The sequence below is a fragment of the Alligator mississippiensis genome, unplaced genomic scaffold, assembly GCF_030867095.1.
Source record: "Alligator mississippiensis isolate rAllMis1 unplaced genomic scaffold, rAllMis1 scaffold_174, whole genome shotgun sequence".
NCBI lineage: Eukaryota > Metazoa > Chordata > Crocodylia > Alligatoridae > Alligator > Alligator mississippiensis.
This window is the reverse complement of record NW_026775389.1, coordinates 1,648-7,857: the sequence shown is the minus strand read 5'-3', so window position 1 is coordinate 7,857 and position 6,210 is coordinate 1,648. Positions and strand designations below refer to the sequence as shown.

The 6,210-nt window shown below is 49.8% G+C and overlaps 1 long non-coding RNA gene across 1 annotated transcript; it reads right to left on the bottom strand.

Annotated features, from left to right (window-relative positions):
• Positions 1-731: 731 nt before the first annotated feature.
• LOC132247473 (uncharacterized) lies at positions 732-1,794 on the bottom strand. Its single transcript, XR_009458768.1, has 2 exons — positions 1,712-1,794; positions 732-1,124 (listed from the first exon to the last, which is right to left on the bottom strand). It is a non-coding gene; the product is annotated as an uncharacterized LOC132247473 (long non-coding RNA).
• Positions 1,795-6,210: the final 4,416 nt, after the last annotated feature.

The window sequence follows — 6,210 nt, the reverse complement described above, 5'->3', positions numbered from 1 at the left end:
AGGGCACAACCTGCAAGTCCTGGTCCTCACGCCTGCTCTGCTCTAACACGCTTCCTTCCCAGAGCAGTGAACCCGGCACAGCCCCGTTCCCATCCCCTGCGTCCATCAGGCTCCCTGCAGGTCAGCTCAGCAAACATCACACGGGCTGTCTGCCCCCCGGGTAGGAAAGAAAAGGGCCCTGAGATAAGTGGGGTGAAAAGAGTGTCCAATCCCTCCTCCTTCCCCAAAATGCCAGGATCCAACTTCCCACCCACCTCCCTCAACTAACAGCAGCTCAAGGTCCTGTGCTCCCACCCAGGGCAAGGGCAATGCGCTCCCACCCAGGGTAAGTCTCCGCTCCCCGCCCCAGCTCTCCCCTGCATGGCCGAACCCACAGCGCTCCCAGGGCCACAGCTCCAGCCTCTCCCTGACTTCTTCCTCAGTGGCCAGCCCTCACTCCTGGATTCCCAGCCTGTCTCCCCTTTGCCTCAGCCCTCACATCCTGATCAGCCCCCTGCACCCTCAGGCCCTAGCTCCTCCATACTCACCCTCTCCCCCCTGCCTGGAAGCCCCAGCCCCACACCTGACAGCCTGCAGATCTGCATGGTGAGGGCATGGCTCTCAAGGCTGAAGCGCCCCAGGCACTTGTGAGCATCCTGGTAGGGCAGGTGGATTTGTTTCGGCCACGTTCTCCTCCAAATCGGACGTGGTGATCTGGTGCAGAATGACACTAATTCTACAAGGCCGTGAAGTAATGAATCGTGAAGCATTTCATTTTGAGCAAGATAACGGAGAATACCAAACAGCGGTGGTTCCCCTACTGTAACGCACTTTTTTGATAGTAAAAGGTGTCTCTCTAAAGTACTCTATTGCTCATGTATGATAGTGGATTTACATGATTCTGCTTATACAAGTTTAACTTATTACACATTTATAGCTAGACAGTGTCAAGAAAATCCTGAGCCTTATTGTAGAATAGGGTAAGTCCTACCTGGATCTTGTCCGTCATCAGGTATGAAAGGCCAGCTCCTTCCTCCTCTTCACTCTCCCCAAATCTGAACCTCCATCATTTTCATCTTCGTCTTCTTTGTACTCTCCTGGTGGACCAGCTTCATCTTCATCTGCTTCATCCTCCTCATCCCCTTCTGAAAGGCAGGTAAATTAATTCCTTACAGCTTTGCTTAAACCTCAAAGGCTTGTTTGTAAACTCATCGTAAATGAGCTTCTGAAATCTGACTCAATTCAGCTACAAAACCTTCTCCAGAAATCTTTAAAAAAAGACAGGACTAGAAGTAACATCCCTCTTTTTCCTCTTTCTATAGGAAGAGAAAACACAGAACTGAATGTGCCACAGCATCGAATATGACATGATGGGTACGGAAAAAAAAAAGCTTTTGGTACCAGCAATAAAATAACTGCTTTTATATAGTTATATCTCAGTGTAAAGAGGTGTACTCACGTTTTCCTAAGTGCAGCTCTCCTTTAACTGTGCACAGCATCCACGACTACATTCCTTGCAAGTGCATTGCCCGCCCCCCGCATTACCCAATAGGAGCAGTATGTGATACTGGCCTTCACCTGACACACGTAGCTGATATGTGCTCCAGCACTTCCACAGTCACTTTAGTCTCAATTTTATATTTAGATCCAGACTGAATGGCATAACTAATGACAGCAAGTTTAGAGAAGTCACCCTCATCAACTTCATCTTCTGAGTCGGGGGCCTCATTACCTTCCTGATCAAATCAATCTAGGTAGGTGATCTCCTGAAGCAGCTCAAAAATCCTTTCCCTGTAATCCTTTAGGTTTGTGATGGTACAGCTGAAGAAGTCCAGGTCTTCACGTTTTTAAGATTTTGCTAAAAATGAATTAAAATTGCTCACGGAGATGAAATAACTACTTGGTACGTCCAAGTATTGCGCTTCTGCCTCCTAAATGTCACTGACTTTGCTGGCTACCTCCCACCACCTCTTCTCCGTTGCTGTTTCCCGTTGTACAGAGCTCATGTAAGAAGTCTTCGTGCTGACAGTCAACATCCCTTCCCCAGAAGATCAGACACTCTCTCTACGCTCCCTTTGAAACAGGTTTGACCCACTTTCCATCCCATTGAAATGTGTGTCTTTGCTGCTGGATGCCCCAAAAGTAAATCTGTCTTCAGAAATACGATCCTATAATCACCCAGGGAGATGCAAAGCTCTCCCATTCCCTGAGGTCGGCACAGCCAACTGTCCCAGCGCCGATCCTGCCATGCCTGGTGCACAGACAGCTTTCCATGGCCTGAATGGGGCAGCTGTGGATGTGACGATAGAGGTAATCCTGCTTAGAGGAGATCTGGGTTCTGCAGTCCATTGTAGTCACGAGTCGGCCTGTGTGAGTAGGAAGCTTCGGAGCCGCCTCGGAGACCCGGCCATAGGGTATAATGGGGAATCAGTGAAATATCGACAGCTTTGTTGTTTGTTGTCTGATTTGGATGAAACCTGCAGGGGTGGTAGCCCCTGTTGAGAGCATGAAGCCTGCCAAGTTTCAAGAAGATCGGTGCAGGGGCTCGGGGGAACTGCACCCCACATTCTTGAAAGCAAAACTCACGTCACGTGTATGTGTTACGCCACAGCGGGGTGAAAACTGCAGGGGCGGTAGCCTCGCCGAGGCCATGAAACCTGCCAAGCTTCAAGAAGATTGGTGCAGGGTTTTGGGGGAACTGCACCTCGAGCTGCTGACAGGCAAAACTCGTGACATAGATGACCGTGTGTGTTAAGGTGCAGCGGGTTGAAAACTGCAGCGATGGTGGCCCCTGCTGCGGCCACGAGGTCTGCCAGCTGCCGAGGGGATCGGCGCAGGGCTTCTGGGCTCGGGGGCCTGCACCTCTGGCTGCTGACAGGCAAAACTCGTGACATGGGTGCTCGTGCAACTGTGGCTGTTTTGAGGCATGGGACCTGGGATCACTGCAGGCCCGGCTGTTACCAGTTACCAATTAATCATGATTCCCTCAGGGACCAGCTCAATACACAGCGCCAAGAACAATCCACTGCCCCAAGACAGACCCCGTCAGTGCACTTAACAAAAGATGAAGCCTCTTCAGACAATCTACAGGAAAACCGGTCTCAGTTCTGCGCATCTCCATTTGATTTTGTAAGCATGAGTGCCTTGAGGCTGGCCACAACCAAAATGGCTCAGGATTAAAAAGTTAAGAGAAAATGTCAAGATGCCGTTTCATAGACACCTTGTTGTAAAAGGAAGAGGATTGGAAAAAAGAAAATAAAACCCCATCATTTCAAGCTGGCTCCTACATGTCTGGTTATTCCTTAAAACTTGATGTTTTTCCTGGTTGTTAATCCATTTCTTGACACGTTCCAAACCAGATAACCCCTGGTCACTGAGAAAGGTCATTCATTTAAATTGAAACTGTTATATAATAGGATTTTCCCTGTCACTTATGGCTTGGGACCCTCTTGATTTACACAATTCAAAGAATGCTTTGAAGAGGCTGGACTAAGGGGATAAGAAAGCTGTAAAGCAGCAAACAGGGTGCTTCAAGAGAGAAAAATCTCTCTGACACCACCCGCTGTTGTTCCCAAGAAGCTGGCAGAAACAGATCCTCTCCCTTCAAGGATCGTGCTGGGAACTTTGCTTGTCATCAGATCACCCGAGTGCCTGGGAACAGTGACACCCCAGCTCTCGCTCTTTCTCCCTCTTTCTCTCTTTTTCTTTTTGTCTCTAGGCATAGCTTTCTGAACCTAAATTGTATTAGTTAAGCTTCAGCTAAGTTTCCCCAAATACTCAATTAAACCAGGGGAATATTGTAATTGTTTTCTTTGTTTTCCCTTGCATGTCTATTACTACTAGTACCATTATAAATTGGATATGCTTCACAATAAATAACTTTTATAGTCAAACTGGAGGTAACCAGGTGTATTTTTCCTTCTCTACTTCCCTTCCCCATTTGCTCTGCAGCAACGCTTCTTTTACCTAAGCCAAAGATCCCTGTGAAGCCCAGAAATACTGTGGGGTCCGCTCATCAAGAGGCTAGCACTACTAGGACAGTTTGGGCAAAAGATTGGGACGTGCTGAGTTTGAGACACATAAGGGGATCAGCTTGTATAGGCTGATGGACCCACTTTGGCTCAGGCGTGCCCTAATGAACTGAAAGCTGGCCCGTGAGGGTGTCAGCCGGACACCCAGCCGCATTCAGAGGGATTCTGTTCACTGAGTGCTGGTGTCTGACTGCAGTGTAGTGTTACCTTAATGAACTGATTCCTGGCACATGAAGGTGTCAGCCTGTACATGCTGATCAACCCGGCTGGGTCAGGCGTGTCATGTGAGTGTGTGTGTGTGTGTGTGTGTGCACGTGTGTGTGTGCATTTGACTGATTTAGTGGCTGGTGTGTGTGTGTGTGTGTGCGCGCACGCGCACATTTGACTGATTTAGTGGCTGGAGGAACCCAGCCCTACTGAAACGGAGTCCTGCAAGATAGCTCCATTGTGGGTGAGGTCTTGCAGAAGGCAGAGATACAGCTCCGTACAGAAACACAGGTAACACGAGCAGCACACTGATAGAATTGCAAAGACCCTAGAAATGTACCCCTAATAAATGAGCACACCCCAAAGTGACAGGCAAATCTGGTAACAGCTGGGATCATGGCTGGAAATCCATTTTGGGCCACCCCACACCATCTGGGCCAGGCAAGACACTGGTCATCAATTCAGTCTGTAATCTCAGCCCAAATACCGGGTCCTTAGGCAAGCGTGTATACTTAGTACCATGGGAATGCGGGGCTGTTAGTTGGCAGCCTGGTATGAAGAAACCACGCTCTGGTCCGGGCCAGACTGGTCAGTGGTGTCTGGGAGAGTCCCCCGGTGCCATAGAGGCACGGTGAGGAGTGGCCCAAGAAGGATTTCCATCTCTAATCCCAGCCCATGAGAAATTCCTTCCTTGAGCCTGTCTACTTGGTACAGTGGGGATGGGGGAACTGGCCCAAACAGTATTTCCAGCCATAACCCCAGCCCAAAACCAGGTCCTTATTTGGGTCCATGTACTGAGTACAGTGGGCGCGGGGGGCTGGCAGTCGGCAGCTTGGCACGCAAAAACTGCACTTTGGGCCAGGCAAGACTCTGGTTGGGGGGTGTGGGATAATATCCAGTGCCAGAGGCATGGTGTGGGATGGCCCAAAGAGGATTTCCTGTTGTCAATCCAGCCCAAAACCCAGTTCCTTATTCAAACCCATATACTTAGGACAGTATTTGCAGGGGCGGCCAGCTCAGGGCCTGGCACAGCCAAACCGTTTCCTGGGACGGGCAGGACTCTGCAGAGATAACCAGGAGAGTCCCACGTGCCACAGAGGCATGGCGTGGGCTGGCCCAAGAAGGATTTCTAGCGGTGATCCCAGCCCTAAATCCAGGTCCTTATTTGGGTCCATATACTCAGCACAGAAGCTGGCACGCTGTCGGTTCGCAGTCTATCACGGGCAAGCCGCGTTCTGGGTCGGGCAAGACGGGTGAGAGACGTCCAGCAGAGTCCCCGATGGCACACAGGTCTGTCATGGGGTGGCCCAAGAAGGATTTCTGGCTATAATCCCAGCCCAAAAACTAGTTCCTAACTCAAACTCATATATTTAGTACAGGGGCGGGGGGTGTCGGCTGGCAGCCAGCACGGCCAAACCGCACTTTGGGCCGGGCAACGCTGTGGTCGAGGTGCCTCGGGACAGTCCCCTGTGGTGTCAACAGGCTGTTTGGGGTGGCCCAAGAAGTATTTTGCCCCATAATCCCATCCTAATCTGACCTTTATTTAGGGCTCTATGTTTGATACAGAATATTATTTTATTTATTAGCAAATATGTAATGAAATTCTATTTAAGATGTGTAATTCATTAACAACAAGCTTTGATTGGGTCTAGATTAGCTTTGAAAAAGGAACTGGGAATAAGCAACCACCTTCAGCCTGGTGGGCGGGATGGAGGAGCCGGGGCCCCGCAGGCAGCTTTGGGCTTCTCCCTGATGAGCACCCCTGAACCTTCACTATGCACCCCCAGCCCCCAGAAAAGCAGCCAGAGATTGATTTATTTATTCATTTATTTTTTAAAGGATTTTTACCTCCCCAAAATCTCACCCCCGACACAACCACGAAATGCACGGAGGGCGAATTGCAGCGGGTGACCCGGACTCAGAGTTAACTGAAGAAAAGGGGAGGGGAAAAGAAAAGTCATTCGCCTCCATCCAGTGCAGAAAACACACCGGC